We start from the raw sequence: 18,487 nt of genomic DNA, 5'->3' as shown, positions 1-18,487 counted from the left end.
TCTCTTGTTCACTCAGAAGCCAACAAGAAAGTGGCAAGAAAGGAAAATAGAACCAATATCCTCTCATATAAGCTTGGTCCTTATATAGGTAAAATAATATAAATATGATTTTATTGCAAGAATGACCAGATTTCTTTTGCCTTTAGATTTTCAACAATGTTGCCTCTTGGATAACATTCATCTATTCCTCATATTTAGCACTTCATATATCAGCCTTTTGTGCTCCATTACCATTTTTAGCATGTGAATTGTGCCATGGAAGTTGTATAATTCCTACATCAATTCTTTTATAGTTCTTAAATATCCCAAAAGAAAAAACACGAAGGATTATCCATTGACTAACTTCTTCAAAACAGAGTCTAAGTGGTTGTACATTGAATTAATCAATAATAGAATTACAGTCCAGATGTGCAGGTAACACAACCTCAAAGTAAGAAAGCACAAGCTACAATATTTAAACATCATCCATTTTGTTTGACGCATTATAGAATATAACTATAAATTCATGTGCACTAGTTTAAAACTCCAAATTCAGCCGAAGACCCAAGACCAAAGTTGATTCTTTGTTTTTTGGTTAAAGTCACTAAAGAATGTGCTCCCACACTTTCAGAACAAAGAAAACTTTTTGTGAGGCATATAAGTCATACCTTCTACAACTGGCAAATATAATATTTAAACTAATTACTTATGCTTCGGTCTATTCATCTTTCATTCAACATATTAAGCAATAGAATTCTCGTTTCACAAAAGATGTAACAATGATCTTTCCATAGCTTGTCCTAGATCATGATAACTGACATCCTTACCCTAGTGCTAACCTACTACTTAAAATGCAACAATTTCATTAAATGATAAAAAATTGTTGCTAATATAACAGAAGTTAGGTTTAAATAGGCTCTCAGGTTTTAGTATAAAGGATAAGGCATTAGTGCAGTTCTATGAAGAAATTGTCTAAAGTTACTTATACACCAAAGCAACAACTCCACAAAGAAAACCACGTACCATCCATTGTTATAAAAATGCATTATCACCAATAAAGTTGCCGTTAAACTATAACTAAAAAGTAGCCAAAGTGCTACCTATACCATATTAGATATGAAACAATTGCAATATTTAATAAAGACACAACAAAATGTACATCAAAAATGGCAATGCTCATGCCAATATCAAACAAAAATTTTAAAGAATAAAAAGAAAGTGATGAAAAAGGATTTACAATGTCATCAATAGTAAGTTTGAATTTGGAGCTTTAAAAATAAAAAAGTTAACTTTAGTAGTACATTCATAACTTTAAAATAATTTTTTTTTCGAGGAAAAATAATTAAACCTCCCAAAAACTTAAGAGTCATAAAAGGACAAGAACAATGTCAAAGTGAGAGCCATTTCAATCAATTTTGAGGGAGAACTTCCTATTTTTATTTTTGGTTCCTCCAAGAGAAAAATGTTAATGCTCCAAGTTATAATCAATTTCCCTCATCCTATTTCTCCGACTAACCCTCGCATCCCACTCTTGACTCCATCACTCACATATTTTCTTATTTTGAGACCCTAAAAATCAATAAAAACATCAAAACATAAATCCTAATTTTTTAAGTTCACAATAAACTAGATAGAGGCTGTATGTTTGTGCTCTTTTTCTATTTTGTCCAAATCAAACTTATGAAAAAAGAGGAATTACAAGAAGCCTTCGTAGATTATTAGAAATTCAAACCACAGTCTACACTTTTTCATTATACCTAAATGTGATCAAGATCGAAGGCTCTGGTTTCTCTTAACACAACTCAGGTTTTCCTATGCTTCTGGATGCAGGCAAATTTCGAGGATTTTAATCCGAACATAAACATGTTTCAAAGTAATAAGTACCCCAAATTATTCTGTTTGCTATGCATATCAGTTCGTGAACCTATCATTAACTTTGTAAATTCCCATGTTAAAAAGGAATCATAAGTATGTAGACCTATTACAATAGAGAAATAGCTATCTATGATAGTAGAACCAAGCACAATAGCAAAATAAAACACTTTCTAACAAAAGGAGGTTACTACACAAGATTCATAAAACATCACCATTAAAGCATAATATCTATTTTTATTCTCAGGATGAGAGCCAAGAACCAATAAACGAATCAAGCAAGCATACAAACCTAAAACTTATCATTTGAAAAATCATAAATGCTAGCAAGCTCAGCAAAATCAATGATATCTTCACCAAACTCTCGGACATCAGAAAGCAACCTCTGAACTCTTTGCCACTTGTGCTCCTCAAACCTAGAAAAGGCATCTAGGGAGGGCTGAACAACCTCTTCCTCTCTTTCTTCCTCCTTATCTGAAACTCCAACTGACAGCACCTCATCGTAGTCTTCAGCCGCAGTCGCATCATCCTCCTCTTCAGTGTTGAAGAACTGCTTCTCCGTAAGAAAAGTGGCATGTAGGGGGATGCGAAAATGAGAGATAATGCGAGGATATCTGAAGATGGGAACAAGATTAGGGCTTGGAGAGGAAATCTTAGGAACAAGGAAGCTGATGTGAGATGGGAATCGGAATGGGAAGGAAGGAGAGCTTAAGGTTTGCATGGGGGAAAAGAGTTGTAGGTTCATGGAGATCATGGGGGTGCAGTTTTCTTATCTTGCTCAAATTTGGTTGTGCTAGCAATGTGGTATGCTTAAACTTGATGAAAATGGTCTCATAGTGAACAACGTCCACCCACAAGATTGTTAAACTTGATCATGACATTGACCTAGTTGAGATTAGGAGTTATGGTCAATGTTCAATGTTTAAAGCATGACTTAGAGTTGAATTAGGGTCAATGATAAAATATAAAAATTATATGTTAGAATAACTAATATTTTAAAATATTATTTAAAATATAATTATAATTATATTTAAAAAAATAGGTGATTTGATATTTAAATTCATACAACATTATAGTATTATGTTCAAATAAATACATATCAATCAAAAAAAATTTATGAAAAACACATATTCGATAGAGGGAAATGAGCAACCATCAAACTAGATTATCCCTTCTTTTCTTCTGCCACGGCTAAGAACTTAACGTGCGAAACTTTATGTTTTCAACATCTTCAAAGTAGATATAATCTACAAACAATTAGCTCCAAACATAATTAGCAAATTAGTCTTATGTCGGGGGTCAGACATCCATCTCAACAACATATAATTAGCTCAAAACATATGAAAACACTCATGAAACTACCAAAACAAGTAAAACCTAAACATGTAAAACATTATGAGCATCTTTGAAATGGATAACATTTAAAAATTTAATCACAAACAAGACATCCATCTCAACAACATATAATCAAACAAACATTCCTAAAAAAGACCATCATATTCAAAAATGAAATCCTTAAAATAACAATGCAAGCAAGATAAGTTTCTAGAAAACCATACAAACACACATCATTAAGGCAATGGTTAAGTATATAAAGAGTAATCTAAAAGGAAGAAAAAGAAGTATCAACAAAGTACCAACAATAGATCTGCTAATAGGAAGCAAGCCCAAAACTAAATTATTATTCCCCTTTTCTTTGCCCATTGCAGAGAACCTACACATGAAAACACTCATCAAACTAACAAAAAAGTAGCAACAAGAGATGGAAGAGATGACCCCCGAAGAAACAACAGATCTAGGATTCTAGACCAAATCTAAACTAAAATTTGACAAAAAGAAGGTAAAAAGAAGTTTGGCATATATATTTTTTAAATAACATAGTGCTATGACTCTAGACTCTAATTTCAACCCAAAACCTATGAAAAAAACCTCATATCATGATATTGGTGGTGGGTGAAAGTAGTTGACTTGGGGAAGAAATCTGATAAGAGAGACAATTGGGTTGTCACAAGGGCAAAAACAGGGCGCGGAGCTACATGATTGGCAGTTCGGGCTGGTTGGGTGGAAAGCTTTGGAAAAACTCAGTCCGACAAGGTTTAAGTCTAGGCGGACGGAGAGGGTAGCCCAGGTTGAGGAGAGGAAAGCCTGGGGTGGAGCGGGGTGAGCCGTGGTTGGGACACCCTGGATGGGGCCGTTGGGCTAAGTAGTGAGGATGCCGGAAATTTGGAGCCTTGCTAGTTGACGCGCCTCACGCCTAAGCTTCTGAGAATATGGAGTTATAAATTTGTAATTTTTTTTTAAACATGACATCTTTTCACTTAAGAGAAACACGTTTCACCGGGTGATGAGGCATCCTTTTTTTTTAAATTTTTTCCCCCAATATTTAGCAACCTTCTTCATTCTTATTCCCTAAAACTAAAATCCCTAACCCTTGCTTCTCCAAGTCCCCTTTTTTCCAAATTCACCTCCGAACTTCCACCTAATCGCAGATTACCACCAAATCACTACCTGACATACCCTTTGTTCCGCCCCACCGCCGACACCACCATTATGCTGAAAATCATTTTGCTTAATGTTTTTTTATTTTATTGTAATGCCAGTAAATCGGTTAATTTGTGGAAGTAGTTAATATATTTGTTAGCTTTGTTAAAGTTGTTTTGATATAAGTAAATATTTGTTTTATTAATGGCCAAGTTTATTTGTTTAGATTGTTGAGATTTAGATGAATTTTAGTTGCCAAGTAGTTTTCCTATGTGTTATTAATGAACTTCAAGATCCTCTTTCCAACATCATGGATTAAATTTTATATTTTTCCTGATATTTTTTTATAGATATACAATGGTATTGTTCTTCTATTCTCTGTTTGTTACCTCTACTGATGTGTTCACTTACTATGTATCATTTTTAACTTTGTCGGTATATTTATTATTGATATTAATTATCGACTTAATTTTCATTGTCCTTTAAATTTGTTCGTGCATTCTGTAATTAATATAGAACAATGATTTTTATTTAAGCCCTGTTGGATTGAATTTTGTTGGTCCACCACTAGTGAAGAGAAAGAAAGGGAATGTTGTATGTAGAGAGGGTAAGTTTTACTGGTGGCCACAAATGTTTTATCATTATAAGGCTGTGGTCACAATTGTTTTTTCTATAACGTTGTGGCCACAAAACTATTCTCCTGTCACACTGATGGGCACAAATGTTTTTTCTGTAATGTTGTGGCCACAAATGTTTCATCATTATAACGCTATGGACACAAAGCTTTCTACGTGGATCATGTATCTTGTGGCCACGCCATCAACTTCACCGGAAATAGCCCCCAAACATGCCAATGTGGACATCAATGCAACCGGAGAATAGTTTTGTGGCCACAACGTTACAAAAAACACATTTGTTGACATAGCGTTATAATGTTGAAACATTTATGGCAACCAGTGAAACTTACACTACGTAGAGATAAGGAAAGGATAATAGGCACCTCTCTTTCCTTAAAGGGTATGTATTGATTGTAAGTGGATGTGATTAACTTTTATTTGGCTAATAGTTGCAAATCCAATGATAATATTGGGAAGTAAATTAATTCATAGTAATGGAAGTTAATTAATTTGGTGTTTTCTTTAAAAATGACCAACAGTGATGAAGCCAAAGAAAAAATTAATTAGAAATTTGAAATTGAATCCCCACCGAGAAAATTCAATAGAGAGTAATATACAAGAAAATTTCATTGATGGATTTAGTTTTTAATGATCAAGTACCTCATATCTCAAAGAAATGCCCCTAACCCTAAAGTTTGAAACATCTGTATATTGTTCTGGTGGGAATGATCCTATATGAACATGCTCAATCTTTCCTAATCCTACCTTGGATTATAAGCCTAAATGACAGAGTTTGGCTTCTACCCATCTTTGAAGAAAAAGAAACAAAAATCCTTCATTTGCAAAACAAGAATTAGCAGACATAGTGTGATAGCATAGTGCTGGTAAAATTATTATTATTTTGTGTTTCTCTAATGTACATGGCTAAAATAACAAAATGCAGCCGGTTGCCTAAAGTTTGTGACACAGATAGACCAAATCCTAGATTTTGCTTCTGCTTAATGTGTTATAGCAAAAACATCTGAGATTTATCTCCACAAAATATGGACGAATAAATCAACAGAAAATGCAATGCAATTACTAAAAAATAAAACTATCCGCCCAACAAAAAAAAATCAATAAATTAATGCTTAATCCAAAGCAAGATTCCAATTATCACTAAACTGATCTTGGTAGAGTTCAACCATTCCACTTCAGTAGTCATAATAAGTGAATTTTTCAATGAGTTGTAACCTTTCCAAGAAATCAAAGTGATTGATAGTCAAAAACATTAACTTGCACAGCTTGAGAGTCCAACAAAACTTGATAATCAAGCAAGTTTAGTATTAACATCAACATAAATTCTTCAAAAGAAACATGACTACAAAAGGACATATTTTTCGCTAAAAAACATAAAGACTCAGATGTTATTTTCCCAAATTATTTGATAATTATTTCAAAATCAAATATTTCTCATCAATGTAGTAAACAAAGACACATGATGTCATGCCCCAAGCCATCATCATAAGCAAACACTAGATCCTTACACTGATAACCAACTACAAGAAAACAGCCCAATACCTACGGAGCTTTTCAGACGAACTGCTTTTCGTCGGTAATATTATCTTTTACCGATGGAATTCCTGACAAAATACCGATGAACTATTGTATTGGTGAAATTTTTAATACCGACAAACTGAATAGATGTAAAATCATCAAAGTAAGTTTTTTCTTATCAACCTATTTATTTGTTTATTTACTATAAGCAATAATATTAGTTAGAGATTATATATTTATTAGTTGGAGCATGTGCATAAAGACTGATACACATTGTGATCAATAAGAACGTAAAAAGGTTTTAATTGATAAATATTTAAAATTCAATTTTTTATTATCTTAAAATTTAAGAGATAAATTATTAGTTTGGAATAATCTTCACCATTGATTGTCATGATCAAGGGTGGAGATTGTTCATGGTAAAGAAACCTAACCCCTAAAACTTTCCAAAATCTCAAGGGCTGCCTCTTCAAACCTCTCCCAAAACTTTCCTTCATCTCCAAGGCTGCCTCTTTAAAACTCTCTACCCTCCTACTCCTGCTCTTTCTCCTACTCATCTGCACCGGATCCCACACTTAGATCTATTTGCACTCATCTGCCCGATGCCACCACCGCCGGATCCTGCTCTCTCTCTCACTCTTTGGATTTTAGAGCTGTGAATTCAGTTCATTGGAAGAGGAATCTGCAGGTCAGATCATTTTTGAAGGTGATTCAAATTGATCTCATTTCAATTGCTTCGTTTCTGTGAGCGATTTGGTTCTGTGGATTGACTAATTGATTTTTGAAGGATTTGCGCTCATTTTGCTCTTTCAATTGGTTTTGGATATTTTTATTGTAGCACCAACTTAGATTTATGCTATTTGGTGGGTGGTTCTAGAGGCTGTCTTGAGGTTGCAGATCATTTCTTAGTTGGAATCAATGTAAGTTCTTTTGCTTTTTTTTTTTGAATTGAATTCTTAGTTGGAACGGATGTAAGTTCTTTTGCTTTTTTTATTTTTTGGGTTTGACTGGGGTTTAAATTGAAGTAAAGGTTATAGATTCTTGAACAAAAATCTGATGGTATTGTCTGGGTTTGAGCTTAAATCAAAGATTCACTCTTGGTTCAAGAACTTGATGGCATTGACTAGGTTTTGTGTTGTGAGCTTTCTTTCGATGTTTATTTTATATTATTTTATTTGTTGCTTATTTATGATTTTCAAATGATATTTAGTAGAAATGGAGGTGAAATATCAGTTCTTAGTGAAGAACTTGATAGTAATGTCTTGGTTTTCTAATGTGAGTTTTCTTTAATTTGTGTGATAAAAATGTGAATGTTGGCTAATTATGGATTCTGACCATGTATGATTTGAAAATATGAAATTTTGATATACACCAAATTTAACAAATCAAAGATAAGATTAATAACTTTTTTGTGCTTGTTTTTACAGTGGATCTTTTGGGTTGGACCTTTCACTAGAATTGCAATTTATCACCGGATAGTGATTAGAGCAATTCCATTCTAGAGTAGGTCTTGAGCAAGAACTTATGAAGATGATGATGGGGTTTATTGTTGTTGTGTTCATCTTTTATATGGTTGTGGTTTTCATGCCTTGTGTATCTTTGTTTCTAAGCAATTGGGATTTGTTGTTGTGAATGATCTAAACTATGTATAGATATATATTAACAAATATAATAATATGTTTGATTGTATCATTTTAAAGATGATAGCTTAGTGTTTCACAAATGCATGAGTTTATGTGCCTGTCTTTGAGTCTTTGACTAACCTCTAAATAAGGGAATTGAGCTAGGATGATGATGGGGTTTATTGATGTTGTGTTCATCTTGTTTATAGTTTTCATGCCTTGTGTATCTTTCTTTCTAAACACTTGGGATTTGTTGTTGTGAATGATCTAAACTATGCATAGATATATATTTACAAATATAATAATAATATGTTTAATTGCGTCATTTTAAAGTTGACAACTTAATATATTTATTACTAAGTTATATCTTAGTGTTTCACTGATGCATGTGTTTATGTGGTTATGAATGATAGGGACTTGTTTATTGTGTTATGGAAATGTGAATCGTGTTAGGTGTCTATATAAGTCTCGTTAACAAGTTTAAGAAGTTTCATATTCGACTCTAGAGTCTAGACCAACCAAACTCTCCCACTGTTCAAGTCTTTTATAAATATATATGGATATATTTGTGAACTTTCCTTTTCATTGATTTGATGATGGTGGGTGGTGGTGTCTCATGAGGTTGTCTTCTTGTGTGTAAATTATGTTGTACACTGTGGTTTAGTTCTGGCTTTATTTAGCTACTATTTTCTTTATTTATAATTATATATTTATATATGTGAGTGTTTTATATTTTAAATTTAAAAATTAAAAAAATATATTAAATAATATTTGCTTTATATATACTCAGTATTAAAAGTAATAATATATATATATATATATATATATTAAAAACTAAATTATATCTGCCCTTTTACTTAGTTTGAGAAAAGAAATCAAATTAATATTTTATAAAATTTGCAACTTTATGTGGACCAAAAGAATATATAGCTAACTAAGCCCATGTGTGTTTTTAATATATATATATATATATCTAACTCATGACTATTATTGTTGTATTCAGATTATTTTTGCAGAAAAGGGTGCAGAGGGAAGATTACATGCACTATCAAATTCTGAAAAATTATTGAGTGAGTTGATTCATTCATGCCAATTTTGGTTTCTTTATCATGTTATAGTCATATTTGTCCGTTTAAAAACTGGTATCTAATGTAATAAATTGGAATTTAGTAAGTTGATTCACTCATGCTATTTGTTTTTTTAGTGAAATTTGTGTGAGAAATGAAATTTATTTATTATAGATATTTAATAAATGAATGCTTATTGTTAAAATAGAAAATCAATGCTCATATATTAGTACTGACCATTGCAATTTCTCTTTTTTTTTTTATTTAGCATGAATGTTGCTTTACTTTAGTAAATCTTATCATTTAAGTTAATAAAAAAAATATATATTAGAATCTAAATAAGATGATGACATATCTTAAAGCATTAAGCACTAGAGACTTCTTTTGTTTAAATGAAAATTTGTGTTAGAACATTTTTCTCTATTTTAACATAGTAGTCTTTTTTTGTTTGAGTGGTTTGAACTTACCAAATTTATATGATACAAATAGAGTAAAGAAATGGATAGAGACCGTTCTTGGATGTATTTAAGACTGCATGATGGGTTCATTACACCTAACCATTTTAATGGAGTTAAGGATTTTATTTATTTCGCATTTCTCAACATGGTTATACTACTTGGATTTTACATGGAGAACAACAAACTGGAGAATCATCAAAAAGCAGGGTTGACGATTAATTGATATGTCAAGGACAAAATGAAAATTTATATGCGAGGATGGTTATGAATGTTGCAATGGGGAATTTTGATGCTAATCAAGGTAATGAACCAAGGGTAGAGTGTGAAAGTCCAAATCCAAGTGCTTCCAACTTTTATTCTTTGTTACAAGATGTGGATGAACCGTTGCGGTCTGGATGTGTCAACGATACAAAGTTATCAGCTGTCTCTCAACTTTTAAATTGCAAGGCTGAATTTAACATGAGTGAGTCATGTTTTAATCGTCTCACAAAAGTAGTAAAGAGTATGATGCAAGAATATGAATGTTTACCAGAATATTTTTATAGAATGAAGAAAAGATTGACAAAACATCGACTTGGTTATGTCCAAATTCATGTATGCCCGAAAAATTGCATGTTGTTTTATAGAGAAACAATTGAGTTAGAATATTGCTCAATATGCGGACATCCCCGTTATAAGCCAAGTAAGTCAAGTGCAAGAAGACAAAAGAAGATTCCTTCTAAAGTGATTTATTAATCTTTGTTTGAACATCGCATGGTTAATGATAGTCATTATTTATTCTTTCATTATTTTTAATCTTTATTTAAGGTTTTATTTTATTATTGTGAAACTCATGCATGCATGAACATTCTTCAAATGAAGACATAATCACTATATAAACTATTGTCTTATTTATTGAAAAGCCGAATGGAAATGAAAGGACAAGGAATTTTACTTTATTTCGATGAAAGAGCGTCTCAATCTTGAATAAGATTTAGTTCTGTCTAAATAAAATGTGCATCTTATTTATTATAATATTTATATTTATTATGATTATAATAAAGGAGTAAGCTTGCATTGGCATAGACCGTGAGTGCATTCTAGAAAGAAGCAGGAGCCACACACAATAATATTAGACTAATAAAGCTACCAAATAATTAAATATCTTATTTGTTGTCAAGAGAGGAATAAAATATGTGATGGTTTCCCTCATAGTTGTGCAATAAGGCCTGTTTGGATTGGTTGGTGGGCCTTGATGCTCTTGCATTATTTGAGTTCCAATAAAATGAACCGAAAGGTGAATGAATGAAAAGGACATGGACTATGATGCTTTTTGGGAAAGTGGAGCATTACTTAAATATTAGTTCATTTTACCTACTCCAACAAGAAAGAATTAAGGTCTTATTTATATTTGTTCTTATTGCTATCACACCCAAAAGGACAGCAGAAAAAGAAAAATTATAAAATACCTTACCTCTTGCCATGGTTGAACCAATGAATTCCTATTTCTTTTATTAACCTTGAAGTTATAGACAACAAGTCAAGAGTTGTCAATGTAAGTGAACTTGAGTCATCATTTCTCATTTTTTTAATTGTTTTCATTAAAGTTTTGATTTACAAGTGTGATGGAAATGTTTATTATATATATATATATATATATATATATATATTCTTGGTTATAATGTTAATTTTTAGTTACCATTATTTAAGTGTATTAGATGCTACCTGCATGAAGCCATAAAAGTTGATGAATTTTCCTTTTTATCATTCATTTTTATTGTATGAGTTATAAATGTCAATATTTTCTTTTAAACGTGTTATAGGAAAACTATAATGTTGCATTGATCATGGCGATGATATCTCTTCCCATTCAAGTTTCGATCATCAACCATGGTATGATGCAATTGGGGATTGAAGACTACACGCACAAGTGTATATGGTTTTGGGAGTATGGTAGACTCAAGACGGTTGTTTAGTGCGTCATCTACATGTCGTTCCACATCTGATTCAGAGTGTGGACCTTCAACCTATCAACCTTTTGCAACAAATAAATCTATGTTGCAAACCCAGCATCTTGGGGAGAAAGTTGAGAATTTAGAAAGTACAGCTCTTGATATTCAACATGGTCAAGCAGGGCTACAAAGTAAATTAGGCAAAATCTTGGAGTTGGTGGAATGCACCGTAGATGGTGGAGAAGATGCATAAGTAGATTGAGAAGGCCTTTAGAATGGTGTTGTTAACATTTGTTTTGTTGGAGAACCTTTAAAACTATTTTAATATTTTTGTTGATTGCTTGCAACTTTATAACTTCATATACTTTACATGTGTTGTTGGATTGTATTATGAATTTATGTTTTTCTTGGTTGTTGTGATGAACAAGTGATTGTATTATGGTTTGTAGGATTGTTAAATGGATATAGTATTATGTTCATATTATGCATGATACATGTTTAATGTGTAAAATATGTATGTATAATAAATTAATAATAGCATTCCCGACAGAAAAGTATATTATTTACAAAATGGAATTGCAATTATTACTGACGGAGCAACTAATTTTTTGGTGAATATAAAATACATTTACAAATGGAATTCCTAAATTTTAATATTTATTACCAATGAAAAAATACAATACCGACACAAATTATAGTAACTATATTAGGCTTCACTGACTAATAACAATATTTGTGCCAACAGAACTATAACTTTTACATATGAATAGTATGAAACTTTATGTATTCAAAATCTTCAAACTAGATATAATCTACAAAAAAATTAGCTCCAAACATAATTAGCAAATTACTCTTTTGTAAGAGCCATAGTGGGGAGCAAACAATGGTAAAGTATATAAAGAGTAATCAAAAAGCAAGAAAAAGAAGTATCAACGAAAATACCAACAATAAATCTACTAATAGGAAGAAAGCCCAAAACTAAATTACTCTTTCCCCTTTCTTTGCCCATTGCAGAGAACCTACACATGAAAACATTCATCAAACTACCAAAACAAGTAACAATAGGACATGGAAAAGATGACCTCTGAAGAAACAATAGATCTAAAATTCTAGACCAAATCTAAACTAAAATTAGACTTAAAGAGGGTAGAAAAGACATTTGGCATATATATTTTCAAATGCATAGTGCTATGACTCTAGACTCTAATTTCAACCCCAAAACCTATGATAAAAACCTCATATTATGACAATGGTGGTGGATGAAAGTAATTGACTTGGGGAAGAAATCTGATAAGAGAGACAATTTGGTTGTCATAAGGGCAAGAGTATGGTGTCGACCTACATGATCGGCAGGCATGGTGGTCGGGGTAGAAAGTTTTGGAAAAACTCCGTCCGACGAGGTTTAAGTCTTAGTGGATGGAGAGGGTAGAAAGGGCTAAGGAGAGGAAAGCCCGGGGTAAAGGGTGAGGATGCTGGAAATTTGGACCCTTGACGGTTGATGCGCCTCACGCCTGAGGTTCTGAGAATATGGAGTTATAAATTTATAATTTGTTTTTTAAAAAAATGACATTATTATTCCCTAAAAAATTAGCCACCTCCCCCAAAAAATTGACCATCTCCTTCATTATTATCCCTAAAACTAAAATCCATAAATCCATAACCCTTGTTTCTCCAAGTCCACTTTTTCCCAAATTCACCTCCAAACTTCCACCTGACCACTAACCACCACCAAATCGCTACCCGATGTACCCGTTGTTCCATACCCTGCACGGGCATCGGCATTCTGCTGAAAATCATTTTGCTTAATCTATTTTTTATTTTATTATACTGTCACAAAATTAGTTAATTTTTAGAAGTAGTTAATATATTTGTTAATTTTGTTAAAGTTGTTGTGTTAATTTAAGTAAATATTTGTTTTATTAATGGCCAAGTTAGTTTATTTGTTGAGATTCTGATGAAGTTTTACCGAGGGGTTTTCATATGTGTTATCAACGGACTTCAGGATCCTCTATCCAACATCATGGATTGGATTTTATATTTTTCATAAAATTTGTTTATAGATATGCAATTGCTTTGTTCTTCTATTCTCCATTTATTACCTTTATTGATATGTGTGCTTACTATGTATCATTTTTTAACTTTACCCATATATTTATTATTGATATTGAATATCAACTTAATTTGCATTGTACTTTAAATTTGTACATGTATTTTGTAATTAATATCGAACATTGACTTTAGTTTAAGCCCGGTTGGACCGAATTCTTGGGTCCACCACAAGGGAAGAGAAAGAGAGGGAATGTTGTATGTAGAGATAAGGAAAGGATAATAGGCACCTTGCTTTCCTTAAATGGTATGTATTGATTGCAAGTGCATAAGACTAACTTTTATTTGGCTAATACTTGCAAAACAAATCCAACAATAATATTGAGAAATAAAATAACTCTTAGTAATGGAAGTAAATTAATTTGGTGTTTTCTTTATAATTAAAGCTTTCTTCCTTTTTTTTATCCTCTTTTGTTAATAAATGACCAATAGGGATGAAGCCAATGAAAAAACATAAATTTGAAATTTGAAATTGAATCCCCACCGAGAAAATTCAACAGAGAGTAATATACAAGAAAAGTTCATTGATGGATTTGGTAAATTAATTTGTCAAACTCCGATGGCAAAAGGGTCATAACAATGAGAAAATCAGGTTTATTTTTTAAGTAAGCAAATTGATTACCAACTTAAAAAGTATAAAATCAATACCTCAACAAGGAGCAATAGAAAATTGAAAATATTCATATCCATTAGACTACTTTCTCTGTTTTATAAATATCAAACCATTAAGAACTATGGTATACATACCGCAATCAGATGCTAAGAAGTTTGCTTTTTAATGATCAAGTACCTCATATCTCAAAGAAATCCCCCCCACCCCCCAACCCTAATGTTTGAAGCATCTGCATATTGTTCCGGTGGGAATGATCCTATATGAACATGCTTAATCTTTCCTAATCCTGCCTTGGATTTTAAGTCGGAATGATAAAGTTTGCCTTCCACCCATCTTTAAAGAAAAAGAAACAAAAATCCTTCATTTGTAAAACCAGATTTAGCAGATATAGTGTAATGGCAAAGTGTTTGTAAAATTATTATTATTTTGTGTTTCTCCAATGTACATGGGTAAAATAACAAAATGCACCCTCTTGCCTAAAGTTTGTGACACAGATAGACCAAATCCTAGTTTTTACTGTTGCTTGATGTGTTATAGTGCAAATGTCTAAGATTTATCTCCACAAAATATGGATAAATAAATCAACAAAAAATGCAACGCAATTACTAAAAATAAAACTAAAAAATGAAACTTCAAACACTTTAAGAATGTGATAGATTAAGATGAAGTTTAGTTACCAAGTAGTTATCATATGTGTTATTAACGGGCTTCAAGATCCTCTTTCCAACATCATGGATTGTATTTTATATTCTTCCTAAAATTTGTTTATAAATATGTAATGGTTTTGTTCTTCTATTCTCCACTTGTTACGTCTACAGCTGTGTGCACTTAGTATGTATCATTTTTTAACTTTGTATATTTATTATTGATATTGATTATCGACTTAATTTGCATTGTCCTTTAAATTTGTTCATGTATTTTGTAATTCATATCGAATATAAATTCTTATTTAAGCCCTGTTGGACCAAATTCCTGGGTCAACCACTAGGGAAGAGAAACAGAGGGAATGTTGTATGCAGAGATAAGGAAAGGATAATAGGCACTTCCCTTTCCATAAAGGGTATGTATTGATTGCAAGAGGATGAGATTAACATTTTATTTGGCTAATAGTTGCAAAACAAATCGAACGATAATATTGGGAAGTAAAATAACTCATAGTAATTGAATTTAATTAATATGGTGTTTTTCCTTCTAATTAAAGCTTTCTTTCTTTTTATTCCTCTTTTGTGAATAAATGACTAACAAGGATGACAACAAAGAAAAAAATTAATCACAAATTTGAAATTAAATCCCCGCCGAGAAAATTCAACAGAGATTAATATACAAGAAAAGTTCATTGATGGATTTGGTAAATTAATTTGTCAAACTCCAATGGCAAAGGTGTTGTAATAATGAGAAAATAAGGGGATTTTTTTTAAGCATTGAAATTGATTATCAACTTAAAAAGTATAAAATCAATGCCTCAACAAGGAGCAATAGAAAATTGAAATACTCACTTTCCATTTGAAGACTTTCTCTATTTTATAAATATCAAACCATTAAAAGTAAACTATACATACAACTATCAGATGCTAAGAAGTTTGCTTTTTAATGATCAAGTAACTCATATCTCAAAGAAATGCCCCCAAACCCTAAAGTTTGAAACATCTATATATTGTTCAGGTGGGAATGATCATATATGAACATGCTCAATCTTTCCTAATGATGCCTTGGATTTTAAGCCTGAATTACAGAGTTTGCCTTCCGCCCATCTTTGAAGAAAAAGAAACAAAAATCCTTCATTTGAAAAACCAGATTTAGCAAACATCGTGTGATGGCATAGTGCTGGTAAAATTATTATTATTTTCTATTTCTGTAATGTACATTGGGCAAGAGATCTTCTAAAGATGAGATGTAAAGAATACTTGGGTTTCTTGAAAGCTTGTGACCGAATAGCCCGGAGTTGGTCCCACTTCTCTTTAAACCTACCTTCAAGAGAAACCTTGCTTCTCTCCTTAATGGCTGCACCTTGATAGTGTAGTTCCTCTTACTCATCTCACCAAGTAAGTCTTCCTTCTACTTGATTGTTTTGCCCTTTAACATGTTGTTGCTCTTATTTTTAGTGCCCCTTCATTTCTTGCATATATGTTGGAAAGTGTTAAGTTTTCAGGTTGGTATTTTAAGTAATGACAATATCCTTATGATGGTTGGTTTCCATGCTAGCTTGTTGGTACACAAGCTCAAAAATTTCAGTGGTGCAACCATAAGTCTTTCTACACTCTTAAACTTATGTGTAAATCCCGAGGTTCCAACCCTATTCATGGGTTTATAGCTAATGTTTATGTATGGGCATGCTTAAGTTTTAAGCCTTAAATTTGAGAGTGTGTTAAAGGCATCCTCTTTATATTCGGCTTGTTTTGGTGTTATAGTATGGTACTTTAAACATATATGTATATATATTTATATACTCTCACTGGTGTTATCATGCCCTATATTATTTTGGAATCATGATCTTTGGTTCTCATTAGTCATGTTCAATTTGAAGTTCTTTTTCATGGTAGTGAACCTTTAGAAAACATGCATGCCTTATGTTATTACATCCCAACAAAGGAGTGTATTTTTGAAACTCTTGGATTATGATGATCAGTTTTGTTACACTTGTTGAGAATTTCATGTATGTTGGACCTTCATTTAGGAGTATTTATTGAGACTTTAAAATTGGTTTCATGTCCCTAGGATTTTGATGAGGTTTGAGTTGTAGTTCGGATGAATTGGAGTTTGATGTAGTAGCATGTAAGTAATCCACACCTATTATTGTGACAAGCTTTAATTGCAAAATTTCGATATTGTTTTGGATTATTAAATTGGGTATGTTTGGAAACTTTACATTATTATTTCAGTGATTCTTGATATTCGAATTATGGATATGTCAAAAATCCGAACTTAGCCTACAAAACAATTTGTTTTTGAATTTTGTAAGAAATCCATTGGTAAAATTTCAGATTTTTGAGATTATAAAATTTCGAAATTTTTATAAGAGCTTTATTTAGATTTTTAATTATTTTTCTAGCTATGCTTAATTATTTGAGGAACATAAGTATTTCCTTATTTATCATGCTTATTGATTATTTGATTACCATTGATTTTTATACTCGAGATTTTTAAATTATTCTTTTTTGCTTTGGTTAACAGTGGATGCTTGAAGGTTTTAAATTTTGTTTATTTAATTTATAGTTAATTTTTGTTTATCTTTTTATTGTACCTGAAGCGGAAATTTTGAATTTTATCAATATTTTTAAGTATATGTGAGCCTGAGAAATTTTAGAAATTTCTAAATTTGTACTCTGCAAATATTTTGTATCTGAATGTTTTGGTCTCCAAATGAACGATATGCAACCCTGTCAGTGGGGGGTTAAACCCTGACCTTGTCGACAAGTAATTTTGGGAAAATGAGACTGCAGTTTCGCACCGTGTCCGTTCGGTGAAATAATCAACGGCCACCTGGTATTCAGTCTCGGGTCACCGAGGGTAAATAAATGATATCTGTTATTTTGGCTCGGGTCTGTCACCGAGGATAAACAAATGACCTTTGGCACTTACAGTGAATTTGGAAACATACTCTTGAATTTGTTACTTTTTGGCTTTGCCCTTTTGATTTTGAAATTCTGCAAAAAAAAAACTCAAATATTTGTCCTATCTTGAAATTTCTGTATTTTTGATATCGTATTCCTGGGTTTTGAATTCCGGTAAATCATATTTTGTAAATATTCTTTGATAGAATATTTCACTTTGTATTTTGTTTTGTTTAAATTATGTTTTGAAGACCTATGCTCATTTCTGGCGAATTATTATTCACAGTTCTGAAACCTGGTATTCTTTTGATTTCAGTATTCTTAAATAGTGGTATTACTTGAGAACTATACCTCTGTTGAATTATTTATTTTGTATTTGTTTAAACTTTGAATTATTCTTAATACCTGAAATCGAGATTCATTAAGCCGGTTGTTTTAAAACAGTTTCTGGATTACTTACTGGGCTAGTGAGCTCATGGATTTTTTCTTTAAATCCTTTTCAGATCATGAGTGATAGACCGCCGTGGATCTTGAAAGATTGTCTGTAGATGTTGTCTTATCCTGTTGTAAATTTTAAGTTCTTGTTATTGTCTCTCCCTTCATCCTTGTATTTTGTATTTTGGACTTATGTATCCCAGTATTGTGTATTTTGTA

This window comes from Dioscorea cayenensis, chromosome 3 (genome assembly GCF_009730915.1).
Source record: "Dioscorea cayenensis subsp. rotundata cultivar TDr96_F1 chromosome 3, TDr96_F1_v2_PseudoChromosome.rev07_lg8_w22 25.fasta, whole genome shotgun sequence".
NCBI lineage: Eukaryota > Viridiplantae > Streptophyta > Magnoliopsida > Dioscoreales > Dioscoreaceae > Dioscorea > Dioscorea cayenensis.
The sequence above is the reverse complement of the archived record's forward strand: the minus strand, read 5'-3'. Positions refer to the sequence as shown.